Source organism: Brienomyrus brachyistius, chromosome 3 (assembly GCF_023856365.1).
Source record: "Brienomyrus brachyistius isolate T26 chromosome 3, BBRACH_0.4, whole genome shotgun sequence".
NCBI classification, from domain to species: domain Eukaryota; kingdom Metazoa; phylum Chordata; class Actinopteri; order Osteoglossiformes; family Mormyridae; genus Brienomyrus; species Brienomyrus brachyistius.
The window spans coordinates 17,532,329-17,549,637 of record NC_064535.1 but is presented as its reverse complement, the minus strand read 5'-3'; the positions used below and the strand labels follow the sequence as shown (position 1 = coordinate 17,549,637).

General features: G+C 45.9%; 1 protein-coding gene across 1 annotated transcript in view; it reads right to left on the bottom strand.

The window, feature by feature from the left end:
- The window catches only part of tjap1 (tight junction associated protein 1 (peripheral)), a 68,461-nt gene that overhangs the window by 36,220 nt on the left and 14,932 nt on the right, over positions 1-17,309 (bottom strand). The gene's annotated exons all lie outside the window — the stretch shown is intronic.

The following is a 17,309-nucleotide window of genomic DNA, read 5'->3' as shown; positions in this document are numbered from 1 at the left end:
CTCTCACATCGAATTCATAATTCTCTTTCGAATACCCCGTGTTGCTCTACAAGGATATATCCACATTGTTGAGTGAAGGCTCTTAGAATTCAAAATTAGGCTCGGAATCTAAAAAGCTGAAATTGGTTGTACTTGACACCAATTAAAGTGTATATATAATCTTGTTTTACAGTTGTCTTTTATTTAAATTAATAGCATCCCACGGTTTTATTATTTTTGTTTTTTTTAAGTATTAGAGGCATTTGACGCTTATGTTCAAGTACGTAATTTCAGGAAAATAACATACTTAGTCACTGGGAACTACCGCCAGATGTCTCCAAAGCATCTGTAATAATCATCATCAAAGACCTGACACTGAGGGAGCACCTGTGTGACGAAGAAACACCAGCGGTCACAGTGGCGGGTGTACGGGTTGGGTTGGTAGGAACATGACAACTTTCTAATAGACTTAACCTATATTTTAGCCATTCGATTAATTTCGGAGGGTCTATTCGGTAAATTACTATTCAGTGGAAGAGAAATAAATTAATCACTAGAGCTTTGAGTATCGTAAATGCATCAAAATATTTAGTACGTCATAAATCTTGCACGTTACAACGTTGTCCTTTTTGGACAACGCGGATCGCTGCCCCCTGTCAAAACGTCTAAGTATTGTAGCGTTGCAAGTCAGAGTAAAAGACGGAGGTCGAAACATAATGCGGATAGAAAGAATACGATTTTATTAACTTCTTTAGCCTGAGCACGAGTTTGGACTGTAAGGGGAAACTGGAGCACCCGGAGAAAACCCTACGATGACAACATGCAAATTCCACACCCTGACGGCGACTTGAACCTAGGTCCCAGAGGCTACAGTCCTAATCACTGCACCACCGTGCCGCCCGCAGGTGGAAGTGGGTAGAATTATAGGTATCTTTAGATAATGAATACGATCATATATTTCCTACCGAAAGAAATAGTATGGCAGTCGTCTTGTATCGCGAATGACCCTGCATTATCTTCCTATTGTGTCTGTGCTGGTCGTCATATTACACCACGACCTTTTAATGCTTCATAATCAGAGAGAGGTCTCATTACATTTTGAGTATATGAAAATACTAGAATATTATTCAACCCCAATTCTACATTTTTACAGGAAAAAAAGTTCAATTTAATACGCATAGCATGCATAACTTTAATGTAGAAGAAATTTAAAGAGGATCACAGGAAAGCATGATTTAATGCCTACTTGCATTGGAAACCAGCAACTTACTGAACGTGCTGGAATGCGGCCACGCGGTAGTTTCAACAATGGAATACCTCTGTCCGCAGTGAGCATAATGAGTGTCATTGTTGTTTTGTACGAACATTAACTAATTTAACGGTACAAGTACCACGGTCAGAGCCTCTGACAAAAAGTGCGTGTTCATATGTGTGTGTGTGTGTGTGTGTGTGTGTGTGTGTGGGGGGGGGGGGGGGGGCAAAAACTATTATTCATTAACGAATGCACTATTGAATGGGCAATACACTTTCAACTAAAATTAAAAAATGAAGTATCATTATTATTATTTTTCTAAAAGTCACCTTAGAAGAATTATTACCACACGGAAATACACAGAACACCTGTTGGTTGTCGTGTAACTCCTTCGAGTGCTCTAGTCCTTATTACTCCCGAAGTGTCTTCGCCATCGTGTCCCCTGCTATGACTCTCTTTGTGACACTGGCAGGATGTCTTTAGCTATACCGTTTTTTGCCTTCTTATGTTAACGGGCCTGAAAATATTCCAGACGCCGGTAAATACCCAATTCGATACACAACTTGAAAACCTGCTCCTGTTCTGCCGGGGAAAGTTGAGGCGGTACCAGGGCGGATCTTACCGTGTTCCTGCGGTTCATTCAGCGACAACGCGCACACAAGACTTGATCGTCTTAATCTTCCATCAGAAGACATGAATTAAACAAGAAAGCACACAACAAGAAGTTGCCTGAAATAATAAATAGTCACAGGGGACAAAACAGGAGACATTGTGGTCGAAATGCCACTTCATCGCCTAATATTTATACAAAATCACTCACTAAGGGCATTTTAGAGACAAATTCTAACCATATGTTTTTATTTTCTATCTTGGAAGCAAGTAAATGAAATTTCTATACTGAAAACGTTCATTAGTATAATATAGCATATTTAAAACCAATTTGTCAAGACACGCTGATGACTAAAATTATAATGAAAATGAACAAGAAATTATATTAATTGAATTTGGGCACAGATTGTGAATTTACATGCTCTACACGCCTAAGGTTAATTATCATTGCTAGTTGAAAGACCCAGACATTTCCCAAGTAGCTTTCCTCGTAGTTTTTTCATTCTTATTCCTTTCGGTCCATAAAGGGATCACCCCAGAGTCGATCTTATGCAAATGAGCGATGTTACTCAATATGCAACACCAAGGAAAACCACTAGAGGGAAACACGTGTCGATTGTTTCTCAGTTCTTTTTCCTAAAATGTTCTGTTCCAGATTGAATAAAACTTTTATTTTCGTTTGCCAGTTAATAAAATAACGGACGTCATTTAAATGCATATTTAATAATAAGACTACAAAAATACTGACTGTTTTCTATAGTAACGTAAATTTAGTAATGTTAAGTAACTTTTTTTCTGAAAAACAACATACGTACAGTCGACCTTCCAGATTGGTGAATCTGACACTAATATATTCATTTATTCTTGAGGTGGCCGTGTACAATTAAGGCCACTTAAAAAAAAATAATTGGTTCTCGTCCCCGCCCGACCCGCCGAAATGCCTCCGACCCGAATTTTTTTTTATTTCGTAAAAATCGCGTGGAAAATGCCCAAGAATTGCGAAATGTGAATTTCCCGCGCATTCCACATCGACGATTGATCCACATTGTGTAATCCTAGTCTTGGAATGGTTTCATGAACCTAAATTTGTCTCTACCTGAGATGGGCTGGTGCAAAGATTTAAATCTAGGGAAGTGATGTGGTACATGTTCTTAAGTTCTTGTTTGTAGAGTTGCATTTCCTTGTCCAACCATTCAGGTTCCTGTATTTTGTAAATTCCTCGTGTTTTAATACACTTTCTTTCTAGATATATATTTTAAAATCTTGGTTGTTCATTTAGAATGGGAATGACAAACAGAATATTGGTTTCAAATAGTATCATTTTTATATTCACGAATGAAACATCAGCATAAAGTATCCAAATCCATAGTTGGGAAGGCATTTATGAGATACACATGGATCAAGGAATTTACATTCTTGTATTTTCTTACATTTAATATATTTGAAACGCAACAAACGAAGAACCGAGGAGGCGTACTAAGTAGGTCTGCTCACTTCGGTATGTATTTTCAAATATGTATTTTCTTACATATTTGAAAGTCCAAACAGTCAATCAAAATTTGTAAAAAAAATAAAATAAAATCCCGCCCCCTCCAAAAAAAGGACGAGAACAAATTTTTTTTTAAGTGGCCTAAATGGGAATGTTTTTGGACGATGCGTAAGGCAAAAATATCTAAACAGTACTGAAACCGATTTGGATGACATCAAGTTATGTAATATTATGACTTTAAAAATAGAAAAGTCATACTGTGCAAAAGTCTTAGGCAGTCATAGGAAATGATGTATAAATGATCTTTTTTTTGGTGTAAAACGTTATAAAATATTGTTCCGGACAAATATATTGTGGCGATAGGCGAACTGAGGCATCACGGGAGCAGAGAGAGAAATGGAGACTTGCTTGCCTTGGAAAAAACGTTTTTTTTTATTAGCAGTCCTTAAAAAAAACAACAGACACCCAACGAGCACCGAACAAAAGATGTAGATGGGAAATACAAGGTTGTCAGACACCGAACTGCAAGATGTACACACGGTGGGTATTCACACAAGGTAAATACACACGAGAATCGGACCGGGTACACACAAGACACGAGCAAACACACGTGCGACAATAGGGAAATGCAACCATTAACATTAAACAACACCAACAACGCAACAAGAGCTATCTACAGTTGTACGCGGGGCATGCTGGGACATGCGCCCCGCCGGTGCTACAATATATTTACTACCCAGATAAACAGCTTTAAACTTTTCCTTTGACTGCCTAAGATTTTTGCACAGTACTGTATTTATCAATCACGCATAACACTGAAACCACTGACAAGCGAAGTGAATAAGATTGATTATCTTGTTACAATGGCACCTTTCAAGGATGTCATTATGTCTTAGGCAAATGAACAGTAGTTGTTGAAGTTGATGTGTTGGAAGCAGGAAAAATGGGCAAGTGAAAAGATCTGAGCAACTCTGTCATGGGCCAAATTGTGATGGCTAGATGACTGTATCAGAGTATCTCAAAAACGACAGGTCTTGTAGAGTGTTCCCAATATGTAGTGGTCAGTATCTACCAGAGGTGGCCCAAGGAATCCTAAGGAATGGGGTCCTAAGTGTCCAAGGCTCACTGATGTGTGTGGGGAACAAAGGCTAGTCCATCTGGTCCGATCCCATAGGAGAGCTACTGTAGCAAAAGTTAATGCTGGTTATGATAGAAAAGTGTCAGGGCACACAATGTATCACAGCTTATTGCGTATGGGACTGCATAGCTGCAGTCCAGTGAGAGTGCTCATGCAGACCCCTGTCTACCACCAAAGTGCCTACAATGGGCACGTGAACATCAGAACTGGACCATGGAGCAATGGACGTAGGTGGCCTGATTTTCTGTTACATCATATGGATGGCCAGGTGTCTGTGTATGTTGTTTACCTGGAGAAGAGATGGAACTAGGATGCACTATGGGATGAAGGCAAGCCGACGGAGGCAGTGTGATGCTCTGGGCAACGATCTGCTGTTGAACCAGGGGCCTGACATTCATGTGGATGTGTCTTTGACACATACCACCTACCTAAACATTGTTGCAGACCAAGTACATGCCTTAGTGACATCAGTATTCCCTGATGGCAGGGGTCTCTTTCTGCTGGATAATATGCCCTGCTGTACTGCAGAAATTATTTAGGAATGGTTTGAGGAACATGAAAAAGAGTTGACTTGCTCTCCAAATTCCCCAGATTTCATATTAATATTAATTTTATTATTAAAAGTTACTTTTGTTAAAAAAAAAAAAACTGGGATTTATGCATCTTGGTTTAGATACGCCACCCATCTGTGTCTCGGCAACCAGCCGCACTCACATTTAAGCTGTCACTGTGACTGTGGAATCTCACGTTTCTTGCTGTAATTTAAAACTTTTCAGCACCATTAATTTGGCATTTTTAATAACAGACCCAAATATTATTCACAAATGTTCACATTTGGGGATCTTCTGCCGCTATCCCTTGTAAATGTGAAGGAATGACTGTATAGATAACATGCAATCATCATACAGGGTCCGAATTTGAATTTGTCAAACTAGTTTTTTTAAAAGCTGATGTCTCTAATGGAAGGCTCACTATTGCAGAGGCATCATACTAGCCGAAACACTCCCTTCATATTACTGTCCTCTCCCATTAAGCGTTGAAAGCACTAATTAAAATGGTCTGGACTGCACACTTCTGTGATCCGTTTCAGCTTTAATTGTCATGCTGCTATCCTCCATGGCTGAAAATGTGGTGTGGGGGTAGGTATGGAGGGATGCAGGTATAGATGGTGCTGCTGTTCCATTCTACACTTCACTATCTATGTCAACATACTATGCATGATGTCCTAACACATCATGTGTGATACCCAAAACATCACACATATCCCAACACATCACGCATATCCCAACACATCACACATATCCCAACACATCACACATGATACCATGACACATCATGCATTATGCCAATGCTTCTGCAGCCAATGAGAAATCCGGACTTTTAGCAAATGAACAAGTCAGTCTGTTTTATATTTAGTTAATATTAAATAGCTTAACTGGTCAACTTACTCTGTACTATTGGAAGAATTCTGTTCCCCACTGCAATTGTCTGCTTTCTCTGGTCTTTTTGCAGATTCATTAATGAAGTTCAGAAGGTGATACCAGGTTTGTTCATCCTGTTGTGATCTGATTGTTAAATCTGTCCCGACTGTCCTAGTTGACAGTCCTTCGACAGGGGAGGGTAATTTATATAAAGCTTATTTAGAAATCCTTTAATAGCCTGTCATTTGCACTTGGCTGTGTGGATGTTGTGATGCTGATGAGGCTTGCAGCCCATCGCATTAGTTCATGTTTTATTTAAGGTATAAAAGTGTCAGAAAAGAAAAATAACAACGTTTTTTGTCACCTTTGCTGTGATTCTGAGTTCACAGATGACAGGCAGAAAAACTACATGGAAAAACTGAACGCAAAAAAAGTTATAAATCTACGTGATACATCTGGGATTTTATTAAGTGTATAAATAACGTAAAGCTTTTACTTGGCTGTAAAATATTTATGTGGACGATCAAGAGATACACATAGTGGCTGTGAATCGAGGCGCTGATGCCGTTGCCGGGGAAATGACAGAAAGTCGATAAAATTATTCTGACATGATGAGGCCGGGTGAGGTTATTTTCCACCCTAACGATCATTTTAATTAATCAGGAGAGTACTGCGATGTGGAGTGGGGGGGGGGGGGGGGCCTGCCCCCCATGTGTGGTAGCTGGAAATATACAAGAAAAAGCTCATTTGCACAGTGTGCCCTTAAAGGAAAGGCTAATTTATCGCTTGATCCTCTTAACGCATCCTCCCACTTGCCAGCCAGGCTGGGACCCTTCATTTTCTAAGAAGCCTCATGCTTCACGTGCTTTACCTTGGCCTGTTCACCCCCAGCGAAGTTAAGACTTTAAAGCTGGGATCAGCACAATAGCTGGTTCCAGGGCTGTACATGGATTCAGAATTTCCCCTGGACCACACATACATACCCATGATAAATTTCGGTGACTGGGGTTGGGGGCGGCATGCAATGAGGTCTGCTGCCCTATAAGTCTATTGGCCTGTCTGATCCTATGTTACATCGGAGTCAAAGTTCTTTATTTGTCACATGCAGTCATACATGCGGTACTTGTTCTGGCAGATAGATTTATCAAGTATAATATATTCCCTTAGGATACAAGAATGTAATAAAATATACACTAGATATAAGAACATAAAATACCAAAAAACAGTAACACAAAAGAATAACATAACATTGTGAGAGAAGTGCAGATGAAGGCAGTGTGTAAAAATGCAAGAGAGGTGAAAAGGGGGGGGGGGCATTCAAAGAGAGTGACGGAACTAGTGTGAACGAGTGCAGTGGTAGATTGTGTATCATGTGCTGTTGTCAAATAGTTTTATCGTCTGAGCTTTGAGTCTGCAGAGGTGTAGTCTGAACAGTTTATGTATGGGGTGGGTGGAGTCACAGATGATCTTGAGAGTAAATGTCCTCCGTAAGGAGTTCCTCGTGGTGCATTCAAACGAGCGCACCAACCGCTGCAGGGCCTTTCGTTCCTGTATGGTGCAGTATCCATATCAGGCTGTCATGATGGTCTTTAAAACTCCAGAGTAGAAATGTTTTAAAATGAAGGGAGTAACCTTGAACCTCTTGGGTCACCTCAGGTGGTAGAGGCACTGTCTGGCTCTGCCAGTGAGGAAGTCTGTGTGAGTGCTCCAGGTGAGGTCCTCAGTGATGTGGTATTTAAAACACCAAACTCTCTCCAGTGGGGATCCTCTCATCATTTTGGGATGTCCAGCCCACCACCACTGCGTTTTCAGCAAATTCCACAATAAAATTGGTGTCGTTTCTAGACACGCAGTTGGAGGCGTTAAGGTAGTACTGAAGAGGACTCAGTACACACAGGGGTCCCTGTGTTGAGTGTGTGTGTGTTGGACAACACATCACTCATTCTCACTGTCTGTGGTCTCACTGTCAGAAAGTTCTGAATCCATTTACAGAGAGGTATTAAGACCCAGGTCATGGGGTTTTCCTAATAGGGTGTGGGGGATCATGGAACTGAAGACTGAACTACAGTCAATGAACAGCAGTCTCACATAATTTTTATGCCCCCTGTGAATGTGGTTCAATGAGGTATGTAGGACCTGAGCAATGGCATCTCTGGTGGATCTGTTTTTCTGACAGGCAAACTAGTGGGTCAAGAGAGGAAGGGAGAGTGGAGCAGATGTGGTCTGGATGAGTACTTCCTCGACTCAGGGCCACTGGGCGGTAGTTATTCAGACTAGTCAGGCAGCTGGTCTTTGGGCCGGGATTTACTTCACTTGGGGTGATGTGTCTGCAACATGACGTTTATGCTACGCAAACAATGTACTGATTATATATGCATGCATAGTTTACATCAATCTAGAGCACGGGTATCAAACTGCAGTCCTGGAGTTTGGAGTTTTTTGGGTTTCCCCTCATTTAACACACCTGATTCAACTCCTTGTGCTAATTACCACATAGCTCTTGAGCTAAATCGTTTGTGAAGGAACAGGGAAAGAACTAAGCTAACCAGGGCTACGACCCTCTAGGACTGCAGTTTGACACCCCTGATCTAGAGGATTAAAGGTCATATCTACCAGTGGGAAGTGGGAGAAAGTCATCTTGGTTGGTTCCTTCATTTCCAGTTTTGTTTGTATGAGGTTGTGACATGAAACGTTGTACAATTGCTGCTTCCACAGCGATCGAGTTGCTAATTTTGTAGTACTGCTGCAGCATTCTCTATATTCTAACCACTGCTACTGCTCCACATCATATTGGTACTTCACTCTGCCACATATCACTTTACTATCACATGTTCATATATTGTTAGATAGCTCGTAGTATATCACATTCCAAATTATTATGCAAATTGTATTTAAGTGTCATAAAGATTAAATATTTTGTTTTTCAATTAAACTCATGGATGGTATTGTGTCTCAGGGCTCTTGGGATCACTGAAATAAATCTCGGATAATTAGTTTGCCAGGTGAGCCCAATTAAAAGAAAAACTACTGAAGAAGGATCCATCCATCCATCCATTTTCCAAACTGCTTATCATACTGGGTCGCGGGGGGTCCGGAGCCTATCCCGGAAGCAATAGGCACAAGGCAGGGAACAACCCAGGATGGGGGGCCAGCCCATCGTAGGGCACACTCACCCACCAGTCACTCACACATGCACACCTATGGGTAATTTAGCAACTCCAATTAGCCTCAGCATGTTTTTGGACTGTGGGGGGAAACCGGAAAACCCAGAGGAAACCCCACGACGACATGGGGAGAACATGCAAACTCCACACACATGTAACCCAGGCGGAGACTCAAACCCGGGTCCCAGAGGTGTGAGACAACAGTGCTAATCACTGCACCACCATGCCGCCCCCTGAATAAGAATGTTCCACATTATTAAGCAGACGACCATTTTCAAGCAATATGGGAAAGGAAAAGGATTTCTCTGCTGCCTAAAAAGCGTGAACTAGTTGAATGCTTTGGACGAGGTATGAAAACCTTATATGCTTATGCGGCAGATGTGTCTCTGCTTTGTCTCTGTATCACCTCTTAGTCTCTTTTAAAACCATCCTCAAGCTGTACAAGGCTGCCTTGTAGCCATCCATGTTGCCTGAAGTAAGCCTCTCATTGTATACTGTGGTCCATGCTTTGAGATGGGCACAAACCGACGAGTTGGTCCATGATTTTTGGTTGGGGAAGGTCCGGACCAACACTGTAAGGACGATGGTGTCAATTAGCATACCAGTGAAGCTAATCGCTACATCCACAAACACGTCAGTGTTTATGGAAGTTGACTGAAGCATGTCCCAGTACAGATCACGGAGCGCATCCTGTAACGTAGCATCTGATTGGGCATTCCAGCTCTTGACCTCTCTCATCACCGGAGCTACCAGAACAGTGTCCAACCACAGGGATGCCATCTTTTAATCACAGCATTATAGCCCATAAGATCTCCACCTCTGCCTCCTGCTCTGGCTTTTTTGAGGTTCTGTCACATGAAGGGAAGTTTCCTACTAAAATGCAGGTCTGGCCACACGAAAAACCTTGTTTTGTAATGAGTCGACCCTGATGTCATTCATCAGACACGCACTGTAATCAGCTCATTGTGGCGGCGACAATTACGCGGTGCATTAAGTCATCACACTATGTTGCGGATACACTGGCCTTGCCGCCGGTGACCCCACACAATTGGCTTCCTAGCCCCGTTGCTCGTCACTAAGCAGCCTTGACATGTTATTGGGCAGCCCCTGGCCATCGGCGGCCTGCTGACGGCCTGCCCTTTCTTGTCCTGGTTGATTACTGGCCTACAGCTGTGCCGGCAGCTGGCTCTGGAAAACCCTGAAAGAGAGCAGCCAGAGCTATTTTTGCCCCTGGTGATGACAGGCTGGTCAATTGCAACGGGGACCTGAGAGACCTTCGCGCATTCTTTCAGTGGGCAGAGGAGCGTGGCCGGCGTGTGGGAGGAGGGAGACAACGAGCTGCTCCCGTGCCACATGATGCCCCCGCGCAGCCACTTACGGCCACAAGAGCGATGACAAGTATGCCGCTGTTCCGGCAACCACCCCCCCCCCAGCAGCGTGCTGTGTGGCGGCTGTTATTTCAGATGGCACATTGTCCGCAGCACAATTCTCCTGGTAAGGCTCTGTTCATGACGGCTGCCTGCATTGCAACACGCACACTGCTGCCGATGACGGCACTGGTTACCACGGAGATTGTGGGAGACCCAGGAATCCGAAGGCCAGGCGAGTTCCGAGCCGAAATAGGACTGCATGTCAGCACCCCTTCCATGCCAAACCCCAAGAATCCGGCTCATTGTCGTTTGTGTCTGGCAAACACATCATGCCTCCAGCAGCCGGGACCAGTGACCAGGTGTCAGTTGGATATCCCTAACAATACTGTCCCACCCGCGCCTCCGACTGCACCTGTTTGCTCCGGAACTCCGACAGCTTCTCATGGAGCTGTGTCACTTGGCTGCTCTGACATGGCGTGTGGGCCCGGCGCCTGACTGCATCCATTGTGGGTGGGGGGACAGGGTGCTTTCCAGGCAGAAAGAACTGAGAGCCAGTGCCAAGGCAGCAGGATGGCAAGCATCGCTTTCCACTGTCTGATCACGACTGATCACACGATGCAGAGGCAGTCTATGCAAAAACACGGCATGGGCGTGGCTTCAGTCAGAGCGTGAAAGGGGGCCGCCAGACTCCCTGGCTCGCATGTGGCTGAATATGCTCCTGTTCCTGTGACTTAATGACATGCTGAACGACGCAGCATGGCTGGCAAGTTCCCGTGTCTTCCAGCTGCCTCTTGCATCTCAGCCTTGGTCCTGCTCACATGGGATCTAAAGCTCCCCCTCCCCCATCATCATGTATCGGGTGTCTGGTTATTACTGGAGCATGACAGTGTCCCAGCTACTGGAGAGAGAGCAGTGGGACAGGTTAGCTTCCTATCTTCCTCGTCGCTGTAGAAAGTCTCATTAATACGGGAGAACATTAGGGTGCGAAGTGCTCGCTTGAGAGGGATGACAGCCGTGGCACCTCATCTAACGGCCACCCCGCGGTCACAGATGAGTGGAGCCCCCCCCCCTTCCCAAAGTGACAAACTGCTCCACTGTCAGCAGTTTTTATTTAGAATTCTGCTGGGGGTGACGGGGGGCTGATGAGCTTGAGCCAAAGCCCCAAATTCAACACTTGTTTATCACTCCTGGTTGCCGCCATGCCTGAAACCAGAACCCAGATGTTCCTGTGGTTCTCTGGAGATTTCAAAGCTGGAGTTCCACCTGCCCCCGGAATCAGCGGGACAAGGAAAGCTGAGGGCCAGTGCTGCTGTGCGGACAGTGGCCCACAGAACCTTGGGAGGTCCAACTCATCACTACATTTCAGTGCATCTGCTATAATTAGTCTTCATGATCAAGTGTCCCTCAGTACTAAGCCTTGGGTTTTTAATATCAATTTACTGCTGACCAGGTGGTTCTGGTACCATCTCCTGTGGTGAATTTTGCTTCTCACTGCAATCTGATAAAGACAGTTGGGTGTAACATCCTCTTGGGCCATGTGTCTACAAGAATTTGCTCAAACTTCTTGCCTCAGCGACCCAATCAGCTCTTGTCATTTGTTAAGCAGAAATGAGTTACCCTTATTTCATGTCACAATCAGGAACTGCTTTTTTGGGACAAAAATGTTTTCCCAAGTTACATTAGGCCAGTTAATCCTGTTAATGAGAATGAAATCAAACATTCCTTCGATATTTTGGTCTATGTTGACATGATTGCATCATGCAATTTCTACAGATTTGTCAACTGCACATTCATGCTGCGAATCTCCCATTCCATTACATTCCATAGGTGCTCTATTGTATACAGATCCAGTGACTAGGAAGGCCAATGAAGAACACTGAAGGCATGTACATGGTCAGCAACAATACTCAAACAGGCTGTGGCATTCAAGCAATGATCGATTGGTATTAACACGCCCAAAATGTGCCAAGAAAACATGCCCCACACTATTACAGCACCACTTCCAGCCTCGACTGTTGACACAAAGTAGTTTGGGTCCATGGATTCATGCTGTTGATGCCAAATTCTGACCCAGGCTGTATTTTTCAATCTGCAACTGCCCAGTTTTGGTGAGTCTCTGCCCACTGCCTCCTCAGCTGATTTTGGCTGACAGGAGTGGAACCCAACATGGTCTTCTGCTTTTTTAGCTCATTTGCCTCAGCGTTTGATGTGTGTTACATTCTGAGATGCTATTCTGTTCACCACAGTTGTGCAGGGTGGTTATCTGAGTTACTGTACTCTGGCCCTCTAGGACTGGAGTTTGACACCCCTGCGCTAGAAGTACCACCTCGCAGTACCTACAGAATGGGATGCCGCTACAGAAGATCCCTTTTCATGGATGAAGAGGAACTATCCACTCTGTCATGCCAGCCCCAAATACTCTGTGTGCTGTCCCAAGTCTCTTTAGTCAAGCTAAAGCTAGGCTGGATCTTAGATCCTTCTGAAGGCAAATCAATACACTCCGTGCTGTAAATGAACTAAGACCTATAAATCTTTCTGAGAGAAACTCAGTGCAGGGAAGGACATTAAATCTCCCACATTTAATGAGAGTGGCTGGATTAGTATGGAGATTATTGCAGTGGCTGGCGATTAGAGTTTGTAGTAATTGAAATGATCGCTAATTAAAAGTTATTATTATGGTATGCCGCTGCACGCCACTCCTGGGAAGACCACTACTGGGAGCGCTGCTGCAGGGAACACCTTCGCCCTGCTGGTGCTTATTCCGGACCCAAGAGCGGCAAGCATTGGGAAAAGAGCCCACAGAAAATGAAGATGTGAAAGCAGCATGGATTAAGCCTGGATCCAATCCAGCCACAAATCAGCGCCGCATTGAGCTGTAAATGGATGCGTATGTGGTAGTCTAGGAAGCCAACACTCCATTGTTTAACACTCCAGGAGCTGCTCACAGGCTGGAGCTGGGGGGGAGGTCCAGCACGAGGGGCGCCCACCTTACTGAGGAACCTGCCTGTTCTCCAACTAAGCCACCTCCTGCAAAGTCACCTCCTTAAAACCCATCCCTGATGTATGTGTTGATATTTCTGACATTACTAATATTACTCATATTACTGACGTTACTGATATTACTGATGTATGTGCTGATATTACTCCCTTAATATCAGATGGGGATATTTTTAATACAATGATCTTGCATACAGATTAGAATCCGGTCTTGGTTGCCCTGTGTTGCCAGGGCTTGGATGGATGGATAGTGGACACGTTGTCTATACCCTGTTTTCATCCTACACGTCCAGGAAGGAGCTTCTGCCTACCTAATGGGGGCGCTAATCGAGGGTCCTAAGCAGGTCAGCACGCTTACGCCCCTCCCCTTACGTCCCCATTCACATAGCGGCGTGTTTGTGGGCTGCTGTGCGTCAGGCAATGGCCGGTCCGGTGTATAGATTGCCCCGACATGCCTCCCCGGCCCCCTTCCCCAGGCACTTCATCCATATTTTATCATCACTGACAATACCTCTGGAAGCGGCAGTTAGTTGCAGGGCCACGGGGCCAGAGTATCTGTAAACAACAAATGCTCACCATTGCATAACTCCTGGAACTGGAGGGGTAATACTGCCTTCACTGATGAGGCAGTTAAGCACTGTCTTGGGGAGGGGGTGGCTAAGTGACTCTCAGCCGCTTGCAGCTAATGAGACAGCAGCATAAATGAGCAGAAGAGCAGTTGCTATAGATACGAACGCCAGCCAAGCAGACTGATGGCGTGGGATTTGAGGATGGGGCCCGGATGGAGAAGCCGCCTCGGCTGGCCCCCGTCCATACACTCGCGGGTGGGTAACCACCAGCATGCAGTGGCTGGACGAGCAGCGGACATTCCTGTGCTCCAGCAGCTCAGAACGACCATGGCGAGACAGGCAGCGGCACGCTCTGCACAGCATAGACAGTCTATCAATCTGCACGCTTCACCCCCAGGCCAGGCAGGCCTGTGCTCAGCCTTTAAGGCAAGTGCTGCAATGACCACTGGAAATCTGCAATCTTGGTCACTACCTGACAGGACTATCTTCCTCACCACCAAATGACTGGGCAGCATTGTAGGAAGGACTGTTAGAGTGTCGTGACTCAATCAGAAGATTGAGATGGATGCCTGGAACTCAAGAAACCTGGGACTGACCCCTCTGACAAGATCACAGACACAGCCACGCATGCCATAGAGAGCCCAGTGACAGGAGATATTACATGACGATCACACCGACTGATGGTCCTAAGGAGCGTCACCTGGCTTTCTGATTCGTGTCGAGGACACATGCTGCTCCATGTGACCCCCCTCCTAGGCACTAGGCAACCCCCAATCATTATGGAGGATCTCAGTCTGACAGCAGAGAAACACAAAAGCAGGCACCCTCAAACACAACACACTATATATTTATAGAAATCACAATTAAGCAGCCCCCCCACAGCTGTTCAGGATCAGGATATTTGGGTTAAGGCACCAGTTCCATGTGTTTCAGGTAAATGCACGAAGGAAGTACATTTAATTGGAATGTCGGTGGAAGCCTGTGGGCTGAGAGCCCCTCCCTGCTGGCACCCCCAGCCTTCCTCAGCTGCTCCCAAGTCAAGGCTGCTGCGGGGGTGGAATGCTTGTTATTGTTTTTCCTTTTTCACCCCCCGCCCACCAGGCCATTTTCAGGCATACATTAATAGGGCAGGGGTGCAGGCCAGGTGGCCGGGAGGCATCTCCACACTTCATATCTGAGAGTCATTCAATACCTCCCTGTCAAGGTCTCTCCCTCCCACCCCCGGCATTGTGCGTGGCTTACAGGCAGATAGATGCATAGCACAGCTGTGAAATGCATGCAGCCTCGCCGGTCTCCTGCATATCCACCTCAGGCCCCCCAAATATAACGCAACAATGGGCAGGGGGCTCAGGTTTCGGGGCCAGGGCCGACACTGAGGGCCACACCTGCCCCGCCCGCCGGTCAGAAGCAGCAGGGGCTGAGAATCCAAGCTATGGGACAGCAATTCCTGCGGGCAGCACTTCAGGCCTTGGGAGGGCCCGTGTTAATAGCCATAGTGGTGTTGCCTTTCAAAATAAAACACATTAAATGAAGAATGATTTGGCAGAACAGACAGCAATGCTGCACGATCGTGGTGCCTCATGGGTCAAAGTTAGCTGCTGTGGTTTCAGCCAAGAGGAGCCAGAGCTCACCGATGGATCAGGCCAGTAATCAGATGTGCCCCGGATTAAGGGGGATTCCAGGCCAGGTTTTACGTAGCATGTAATGAAGGCGAGTCAAAATTCCAGGTTGGGAAATAATACCTCGCAAAACAATTTGGGAACATGGAGTGGCAGCACCAAGCACAGCTTTTCACCCTTACTGTCTGGGCTGAGGAAACCCTCTGGGGATATCACCTGCCGGGAAAACGCGATATGCTGGCAGGAGTGGGCAGGCTGCCCAGTGCCATTTTACTGTAGCGGATAGTATTGTAACAGGCCTTGCAGGGCAAACCCCCGTTGTGGAGGACCCGGGTCGGAGGGGGACAGGAAGCAGAACAGGAACACGCCTCGGCTTGGAGGCTGAGGTCTTCACAGTCCAACTCGGCTCAGAATGCCAGTCAGCGCCTGTCAGATTCAGCCTCTCTCTGAAGTGGGAACTTTTTTTTTCACCCACCCCCACCACCCCCTCCCTCCCTCCCTCAAGCTCTCTCTTTTGCAGAACCCAGGGCAAAAAATAGCCTCAGGTTCCCCGAGTGCGGAAGTGAAAAGGTGCCGTTGTTTAATCAGGGTTTATTTTGACATATCCATACCGAGTCATCCTGCAAAGTGCCACCAAAAGCGCAGGGGCTGAGAGCCCGGGGCCCGACGGCGAAAACACGAGAGAGGGTGCAAAGTGGACAACACGCGCCACTTCTTGTCATCCATCCCTGGGGGAGCGAGTGGCCTCTCTGCCCCAAAATAACTTGGAGGAAGGCTGGACGGGCTTCAAGGACAGAGGCCCCCAGTGAGTAAAGGGCCCGACGAAGGAGGGCCTCACTTCACCTCGACCGCAGGGCAAAAAGTGCACAGCTAAGATGAACTATCGGGCACAAGCGTCATTGAGCTGCTGGTGATCAGGGACCGAGGCAGGAGAGGGAGTGTGACGAATTACTCTGGCCCGAGTGTGGTAAGTTACTGGTGCAAGTGAAACGGGTTATCTTGGTGTGAGTGTGACAGGCTACTGGCGTGAGTGTGATGAGTTACTGATGCTTTTGGGAATAGGAAGAGGTTCAGAGCTAGTGGTCCGATGTGACGTCTTTGAAACGTAATCAGATCTTCCCCTTATCGGTCTGTGTTTTTTTTTTTACATTTCAGTTCATTTCCAGCATATTTCGCTTAGATTTTAAAGCAGCAGTATAATTAGTGAATGGAAGCTGGTTGTAAGAGGAGTTGTGATTTTAGGATGGAGAGTAAATGACGAGGCCAAGTGAGCGTCCTGTAAAGACATCACTTCCTAATAAAACTCAAACTGGGGCCCCTTAGAGGGGAAGTGAGTGGCAGGAGGCTGAGGGCCAGAGACCCAGGCACCTGTTTACGAGGATGCTAACCAAGTCCAATTTAATATCACATTTCCACATTAAAAGCAGCGGCTGAGGAATCCACAGCCCAGAAATGTCCTGCAGGTCCAGTCTGGGTGAAAAGATGAGCTGCGGTCCTGCCCTGTCGCCTGACCCGTCACCACGTCTGGTGATGGCCAGCTTGCAATCACAAACTGACAGCTGGGGGTGATGGGTGAAATGTTAGCAATGTACCATATCTTTCTGGCACTTTCCATCACGCCATAAACCACCCAGCAGGGTGAGCAACCTTCGGAAAAACTACGCTGGCGGAATTCGGAAACGCGGGGAGAACCGGCTACATC